The sequence below is a fragment of the Primulina tabacum genome, chromosome 10 (genome assembly GCF_025594145.1).
Source record: "Primulina tabacum isolate GXHZ01 chromosome 10, ASM2559414v2, whole genome shotgun sequence".
In the NCBI taxonomy this organism is placed as follows: domain Eukaryota; kingdom Viridiplantae; phylum Streptophyta; class Magnoliopsida; order Lamiales; family Gesneriaceae; genus Primulina; species Primulina tabacum.
Genome location: NC_134559.1, coordinates 40,807,214 through 40,815,090, shown reverse-complemented (window position 1 = coordinate 40,815,090; position 7,877 = coordinate 40,807,214). Strand labels below are relative to the sequence as shown.

Here is a 7,877-nt window from a genome sequence, read left to right as displayed (position 1 = left end):
TGTTTTTATGAGTTAACCGTCTCCGGAGTAATCTGCGTCATACCCTTCCGCACAGAACCGGCTCCGACAACAAAAATCGATAAATGTTCCCAGAAATAGAAAAAAAAAATAAGAAGAAGGAAATAACGAATGTAAAGCTATTATTATGCCTGGGATACGATAAAATGGAACCGGAATCGAATTTCGAACTTCCTAAGCGGATTTCTCGAGGAAACGAAAGCTTAACAGAAGCGGTAAATCGCAAATTAGAGGGTCTTAGAGAAGGAATTCGGCTAAAATCTCGTCAGCTCATTGCGTAGTAATGAGTCTCGTCCGTTTGCCCGTTTACAATCAAATTAGCCTACAATTTTGTCCAAATCCGGCAGTGCCCGAGCTACTTTCATTTCACATGTCTTATCTGGTCCCGATCGAGATTCAGATGATTTGAGCGAAAATCGTCTGTCAACAAGTAATCAAAAATAGAAAAACACGAAAAGGGTGCAACACGACTTCCAGGGGTCACCCATCCTAGTACTGCTCGCCCAAGCACGCTTAACTTCGGAGTTCTGATGGGATCCGGTGCATTAGTGCTGGTATGATCGCACCCGACATTGAGTGGGATGTTTATTCTATATCCCTCGAGTACGTGTGGAGCGGGCGGCGATGGACAACACGCGGCACTGCTCTCGCCCAATCATAACCATGAAGTTAAGCGTTCTGGCGCGATGGCAGAGTAGGATGGGTGACCTCCCTGGGAAGACCTCGTGTCGCGACCGTTTACGTAAATTATGGATAAAACAGTCGAAATAATTTTTTAATAGTTAACCGTCTCGGAGTAATCTGCGTCATACCCTTCCGCACAGAACCGGCTCACGACAACAAAAATCGATAAATGTTCCCAGAAAATAGAAAAAAAATAAGAAGAAGGAAATAACGAATGTAAAGCTATTATTATGCCTGGGATACGATAAAATGGAACCGGAATCGAATTTCGAACTTCCTAAGCGGATTTCTCGAGGAAACGAAAGCTTAACAGAAGCGTAAATCGCAAATTAGAGGGTCTTAGAGAAGGAATTCGGCTAAAATCTCGTCAGCTCATTGCGTAGTAATGAGTCTCGTCCGTTTGCCCGTTTACAATCAAATTAGCCTACAATTTTGTCCAAATCCGGCAGTGCCCGAGCTACTTTCATTTCACATGTTTATCTGGTCCCGATCGAGATTCAGATGATTTGAGCCGAAAATCGTCTGTCAACAAGTAATCAAAAATAGAAAAACACGAAAAAGGGTGCAACACGAGGACTTCCCAGGGGTCACCCATCCTAGTACTGCTCGCCCAAGCACGCTTAACTTCGGAGTTCTGATGGGATCCGGTGCATTAGTGCTGGTATGATCGCACCCGACATTGAGTGGGATGTTTATTCTTATATCCCTCGAGTACGTGTGGAGCGGGCGGCGATGGACACGCGGCACTGCTCTCGCCCAATCATAACCATGAAGTTAAGCGTTCTGGCGCGATGGCAGGTAGGATGGGTGACCTCCCTGGGAAGACCTCGTGTCGCGACCGTTTACGTAAATTATGGATAAAACAGTCCAAATAATTTGTTTTAATGAGTTAACCGTCTCCGGAGTAATCTGCGTCAAACCCTTCCCCGCACAGAACCGGCTCACGACAACAAAAATCGATAAATGTTCCAAGAAAATAGAAAAAAAAATAAGAAGAAGGAAATAACGAATGTAAAGCTATTATGCCTGGGATACGATAAAATGGAACCGGAATCGAATTTCGAACTTCCTAAGCGGATTTCTCGAGGAAACGAAATCTTAACAGAAGCGTTTAATCGCAAATTAGAGGGTCTTAGAGAAGGAATTCGGCTAAAATCTCGTCAGCTCATTGCGTAGTAATGAGTCTCGTCGTTTGCTCGTTTACAATCAAATTAGCCTACAATGTTGTCCAAATCCGGCAGTGCCCGAGCTACTTTCATTTCACATGTCTTATCTGGTCCCGATCGAGATCAGATTCAGATGATTTGAGCCGAAAATCGTCTGTCAACAAGTAATCAAAAATAGAAAAACACGAAAAGGGTGCAACACGAGGACTTCCAGGGGGTCACCATCCTAGTACTGCTCTCCAAGCACGCTTAACTTCGGAGTTCTGATGGGATCCGGTGCATTAGTGCTGGTATGATCGCACCCGACATTGAGTGGGATGTTTATTCTTATATCCCTCGAGTACGTGTGGAGCGGGCGGCGATGGACAACACGCGGCACTGCTCTCCGCCCAATCATAACCATGAGTTAAGCGTTCTGGCGCGATGGCAGAGGTAGGATGGTGACCTCCCTGGGAAGACCTCGTGTCGCGATCGTTTACGTAAATTATGGATAAAACAGTCGAAATAATTGTTTTTAATGAGTTAACCGTCTCCGGAGTAATCTGCGTCATACCCTTCGCACAGAACCGGCTCACGACAACAAATATCGATAATGTTCCCAGAAAATAGAAAAAAAATAAGAAGAAGGAAATAACGAATGTAAGCTATTATTATGCCTGGATACGATAAAATGGAACCGGAATCGATTTCGAACTTCCTAAGCGGATTTCATGATGAAACGAAAGCTTAACAGAAGCGTTAAAATCGCAAATTAGAGGGTCTTAGAGAAGGAAATTCGGCTAAAATCTCGTCAGCTCATTGCGTAATAATGAGTCTCGTCCGTTTGCCCGTTTACAATCAAATTAGCCTACATTTTGTCCAAATACGGCAGTGCCCGAGCTACTTTCATTTCACAAGTTTTATCTGGTCCCGATCGAGATTCAGATGATTTGAGCCGAAAATCGTCTATCAACAAGTAATCAAAAATAGAAAAACACGAAAAAGGGTGCAACACGAGGACTTCCCAGGGGTCACCCATCCTAGTACTGCTCTCACCCAAGCAAGCTTAACTTCGTAGTTCTGATGGGATCCGGTGCATTAGTGCTGGTATGATCGCACCCGACATTGAGTGGGATGTTTATTCTTATATCCCTCGAGTACGTGTGGAGCGGGCGGCGATGGACAACACGCGGCACTGCTCTCGCCCAATCATAACCATGAAGTTAAGCGTTCTGCGCGATGGCAGAGCTAGGATGGGTGACCTCCCTGGAAGACCTCGTGTCGCGACCGTTTACGTAAATTATGGATAAAACAGTCGAAATAATTGTTTTTAATGAGTTAACCGTCTCCGGAGTAATCTGCGTCATACCCTTCCGCACAGAACCGGCTCACGACAACAAAAATCGATTAATGTTCCCAGAAAATAGAAAAAAAATAAGAAGAAGGAAATAACGAATGTAAAGCTATTATTATGCCTGGGATACGATAAAATGGAACCGGAATCGAATTTTGAACTTCCTAAGCGGATTTCATCGAGGAAACGAAAGCTTAACAGAAGCGTTAAATCGCAAATTAGAGGGTCTTAGAGAAGGAATTCGGCTAAAATCTCGTCAGCTCATTGCGTAATAATGAGTCTCGTCCGTTTGCCCGTTACAATCAAATTAGCCTACAATTTTGTCCAAATCCGGCAGTGCCCGAGCTACTTTCATTTCACATGTTTTATCTGGTCCCGATCGAGATTCAGATGATTTGAGCCGAAAATCGTCTATCAACAAGTAATCAAAAATAGAAAAACACGAAAAGGGTGCAACACGAGGACTTCCCAGGGGGTCACCCATCCTAGTACTGCTCTCGACCCAAGCAAGCTTAACTTCGTAGTTCTGATGGGATCCGGTGCATTAGTGCTGGTATGATCGCACCCGACATTGAGTGGGATGTTTATTCTTATATCCCTCGAGTACGTGTGGAGCGGGCGGCGATGGACAACACGCGGCACTGCTCTCGCCCAATCATAACCATGAAGTTAAGCGTTCTGCGCGATGGCAGAGCTAGGATGGGTGACCTCCCTAGGAAGACCTCGTGTCGCGACCGGTTACGTAAATTATGAATAAAACAGTCGAAATAATTGTTTTAATGAGTTAACCGTCTCCGGAGTAATCTGCGTCATACCCTTCCGCACAGAACCGCTCAGGACAAACAAAAATCGATTAATGTTCCCAGAAAATAGAAAAAAAAATAAGAAGAACGAAATAACGAATGTAAGGCTATTATTATGCCTGAGATACGATAAAATGGAACCGGAATCGAATTTCGAACTTCCTAAGCGGATTTTATGATGAAACGAAAGCTTAACAGAAGCGTTAAATCGCAAATTAGAGGGTCTTAGAGAAGGAATTCGGCTAAAATCTCGTCAGCTCATTGCGTAAGTAATGAGTCTCGTCCGTTTGCCCGTTTACAATCAAATTAGCCTACAATTTTGTCCAAATCCGGCAGTGCCCGAGCTACTTTCATTTCACATGTTTTATCTGGTCCCGATCGAGATTCAGATGATTTGAGCCGAAAATCGTCTATCAACAAGTAATCAAAAATAGAAAAAACACGAAAAGGGTGCAACACGAGGACTTCCCAGGGGGTCACCCATCCTAGTACTGCTCTCACCCAAGCACAGCTTAACTTCGTAGTTCTGATGGGATCCGGTGCATTAGTGCCGGTATGATCGCAACCCGACATTGAGTGGGATGTTTATTCTTATATCCCTCGAGTACGTGTGGAGCGGGCGGCGATGGACAACACGCGGCACTGCTCTCGCCCAATCATAACCATGAAGTTAAGCGTTCTGGCGCGATGGCAGAGGTAGGATGGTGACCTCCCTGGGAAGACCTCGTGTCGCGACCGTTACGTAAATTATGGATAAAACAGTCGAAATAATTGTTTTAATGATTAACCGTCTCCGGAGTAATCTGCGTCATACCCTTCCGCACAGAACCGGCTCACGACAACAAATATCGATAAATGTTCCCAGAAATAGAAAAAAATAAGAAAGAAGAAATAACGAATGTAAAGCTATTATTATGCCTGGGATACGATAAAATGGAACCGGAATCGAATTTCGAACTTCCTAAGCGGATTTCATGATGAAACGAAAGCTTAACAGAAGCGTTAAATCGCAAATTAGAGGGTCTTAGAGAAGGAATTCGGCTAAAATCTCGTCAGCTCATTGCGTAATAATGAGTCTCGTCCGTTTGCCCGTTTACAATCAAATTAGCCTACAATTTTGTCCAAATCCGGCAGTGCCCGAGCTACTTTCATTTCACATGTCTTATCTGGTCCCGATCGAGATTCAGATGATTGAGCCGAAAATCGTCTATCAACAAGTAATCAAAATAGAAAACACGAAAAGGGGTGCAACACGAGGACTTCCCAGGGGGTCACCCATCCTAGTACTGCTCTCACCCAAGCAAGCTTAACTTCGTAGTTCTGATGGGATCCGGTGCATTAGTGCTGGTATGATCGCACCCGACATTGAGTGGGATGTTTATTCTTATATCCCTCGAGTACGTGTGGAGCGGGCGGCGATGGACAACACGCGGCACTGCTCTCGCCCAATCATAACCATGAAGTTAAGCGTTCTGGCGCGATGGCAGAGCTAGGATGGGTGACCTCCCTAGGAAGACCTCGTGTCGCGACCGTTTACGTAAATTATGAATAAAACAGTCGAAATAATTGTTTTAATGAGTTAACCGTCTCCGGAGTAATCTGCGTCATACCCTTCCGCACAGAACCGGCTCAGGACAACAAAAATCGATTAATGTTCCCAGAAAATAGAAAAAAAATAAGAAAAAGGAAATAACGAATGTAAAGCTATTATTATGCCTGGGATACGATAAAATGGAACCGGAATCGAATTTCGAACTTCCTAAGCGGATTTCATGATGAAACGAAAGCTTAACAGAAGCGTTTAAATCGCAAATTAGAGGGTCTTAGAGAAGGAATTCGGCTAAAATCTCGTCAGCTCATTGCGTATAATGAGTCTCGTCCGTTTGCCCGTTTACAATCAAATTAGCCTACAATTTTGTCCAAATCCGGCAGTGCCCGAGCTAATTTCATTTCACATGTCTTATCTGGTCTCGATCGAGATTCAGATGATTTGAGCCGAAAATCGTCTGTCAACAAGTAATCAAAAATAGAAAAACACGAAAAGGGTGCAACACGAGACTTCCCAGGGGTCACCCATCCTAGTACTGCTCTCGCCCAAGCACGCTTAACTTCGGAGTTCTGATGGGATCCGGTGCATTAGTGCTGGTATGATCGCACCCGACATTGAGTGGGATGTTTATTCTTATATCCCTCGAGTACGTGTGGAGCGGGCGCGATGGACAACACGCGGCACTGCTCTCGCCCATCATAACCATGAAGTTAAGCGTTCTGGCGCGATGGCAGAGGTAGGATGGGTGACCTCCCTGGGAAGACCTCGTGTCGCGACCGTTTACGTAAATTATGAATAAAACAGTCGAAATAATTGTTTTTAATGAGTTAACCATCTCCGGAGTAATCTGCGTCATACCCTTCCGCACAGAACCGGCTCAGGACAACAAAATTCGATTAATGTTCCCAGAAAATAGAAAAAAAAATAAGAAGAAGGAAATAACGAATGTAAGGCTATTATTATGCCTGGGATACGATAAAATGGAACCGGAATCGAATTTCGAACTTCCTAAGCGGATTTCATGATGAAACGAAAGCTTAACAGAAGCGTTAAATCGCAAATTAGAGGGTCTTAGAGAAGGAATTCGGCTAAAATCTCGTCAGCTCATTGCGTAATAATGAGTCTCGTCCGTTTGCCCGTTTACAATCAAATTAGCCTACAATTTTGTCCAAATCCGGCAGTGCCCGAGCTACTTTCATTTCACATGTCTTATCTGGTCCCGATCGAGATTCAGATGATTTGAGCCGAAAATCGTCTATCAACAAGTAATCAAAAATAGAAAAACACGAAAAGGGTGCAACACGAGGACTTCCCAGGGGGTCACCCATCCTAGTACTGCTCTCACCCAAGCAAGCTTAACTTCGTAGTTCTGATGGGATCCGGTGCATTAGTGCGGTATGATCGCACCCGACATTGAGTGGGATGTTTATTCTTATATCCCTCGAGTACGTGTGGAGCGGGCGGCGATGGACAACACGCGGCACTGCTCTCGCCCAATCATAACCATGAAGTTAAGCGTTCTGGCGCGATGGCAGAGCTAGGATGGGTGACCTCCCTAGGAAGACCTCGTGTCGCGACCGGTTACGTAAATTATGGATAAAACAGTCGAAATAATTGTTTTTAATGAGTTAACCGTCTCCGGAGTAATCTGCGTCATACCCTTCCGCACAGAACCGGCTCAGGACAACAAAAATCGATTAATGTTCCCAGAAAATAGAAAAAAAAAATAAGAAGAAGGAAATAACGAATGTAAAGCTATTATTATGCCTGGGATACGATAAAATGGAACCGGAATCGAATTTCGAACTTCCTAAGCGGATTTCTCGAGGAAACGAAAGCTTAACAGAAGCGTTTAAATCGCAAATTAGAGGGTCTTAGAGAAGGAATTCGGCTAAAATCTCGTCAGCTCATTGCGTAGTAATGAGTCTCGTCCGTTTGCCCGTTTACAATCAAATTAGCCTACAATTTTGTCCAAATCCGGCAGTGCCCGAGCTACTTTCATTTCACATGTCTTATCTGGTCCTGATCGAATTCAGATGATTTGAGCCGAAAATCGTCTGTCAACAAGTAATCAAAAATAGAAAAACACGAAAATGGTTGCAACACGAGAACTTCCCAGGGGGTCACCCATCCTAGTACTGCTCTGGCCCAAGCACGCTTTACTTCGGAGTTCTGATGGGATCCGGTGCATTAGTGCTGGTATGATCGCACCCGACATTGAGTGGGATGTTTATTCTTATATCCCTCGAGTACGTGTGGAGCGGGCGGCGATGGACAACACGCGGCACTGCTCTCGCCCAATCATAACCATGAAGTTAAGCGTT

General features: G+C 44.5%; 8 non-coding genes and 2 pseudogenes across 8 annotated transcripts; all 10 read right to left on the bottom strand.

The window, feature by feature from the left end:
• Positions 1-474: 474 nt before the first annotated feature.
• LOC142508950 (5S ribosomal RNA) lies at positions 475-586 on the bottom strand (annotated as a pseudogene).
• A 675-nt stretch (positions 587-1,261) lies between these two features.
• On the bottom strand, positions 1,262-1,377 carry LOC142515369 (5S ribosomal RNA). Its single transcript, XR_012811219.1, has one exon. It is a non-coding gene; the product is annotated as a 5S ribosomal RNA (ribosomal RNA).
• A 681-nt stretch (positions 1,378-2,058) lies between these two features.
• LOC142511193 (5S ribosomal RNA) lies at positions 2,059-2,172 on the bottom strand (annotated as a pseudogene).
• Positions 2,173-2,850: 678 nt separating this feature from the next.
• Positions 2,851-2,968, bottom strand: LOC142507359 (5S ribosomal RNA). Its single transcript, XR_012805619.1, has one exon. It is a non-coding gene; the product is annotated as a 5S ribosomal RNA (ribosomal RNA).
• A 680-nt stretch (positions 2,969-3,648) lies between these two features.
• On the bottom strand, positions 3,649-3,768 carry LOC142506417 (5S ribosomal RNA). The gene has a single exon (XR_012804711.1). It is a non-coding gene; the product is annotated as a 5S ribosomal RNA (ribosomal RNA).
• Positions 3,769-4,451: 683 nt separating this feature from the next.
• LOC142507978 (5S ribosomal RNA) lies at positions 4,452-4,571 on the bottom strand. The gene has a single exon (XR_012806212.1). It is a non-coding gene; the product is annotated as a 5S ribosomal RNA (ribosomal RNA).
• Positions 4,572-5,246: 675 nt separating this feature from the next.
• Positions 5,247-5,365, bottom strand: LOC142515966 (5S ribosomal RNA). The gene has a single exon (XR_012811784.1). It is a non-coding gene; the product is annotated as a 5S ribosomal RNA (ribosomal RNA).
• A 681-nt stretch (positions 5,366-6,046) lies between these two features.
• Positions 6,047-6,163, bottom strand: LOC142513400 (5S ribosomal RNA). Its single transcript, XR_012809348.1, has one exon. It is a non-coding gene; the product is annotated as a 5S ribosomal RNA (ribosomal RNA).
• Positions 6,164-6,844: 681 nt separating this feature from the next.
• On the bottom strand, positions 6,845-6,962 carry LOC142508586 (5S ribosomal RNA). Its single transcript, XR_012806793.1, has one exon. It is a non-coding gene; the product is annotated as a 5S ribosomal RNA (ribosomal RNA).
• Positions 6,963-7,647: 685 nt separating this feature from the next.
• LOC142514625 (5S ribosomal RNA) lies at positions 7,648-7,766 on the bottom strand. The gene has a single exon (XR_012810512.1). It is a non-coding gene; the product is annotated as a 5S ribosomal RNA (ribosomal RNA).
• Positions 7,767-7,877: the final 111 nt, after the last annotated feature.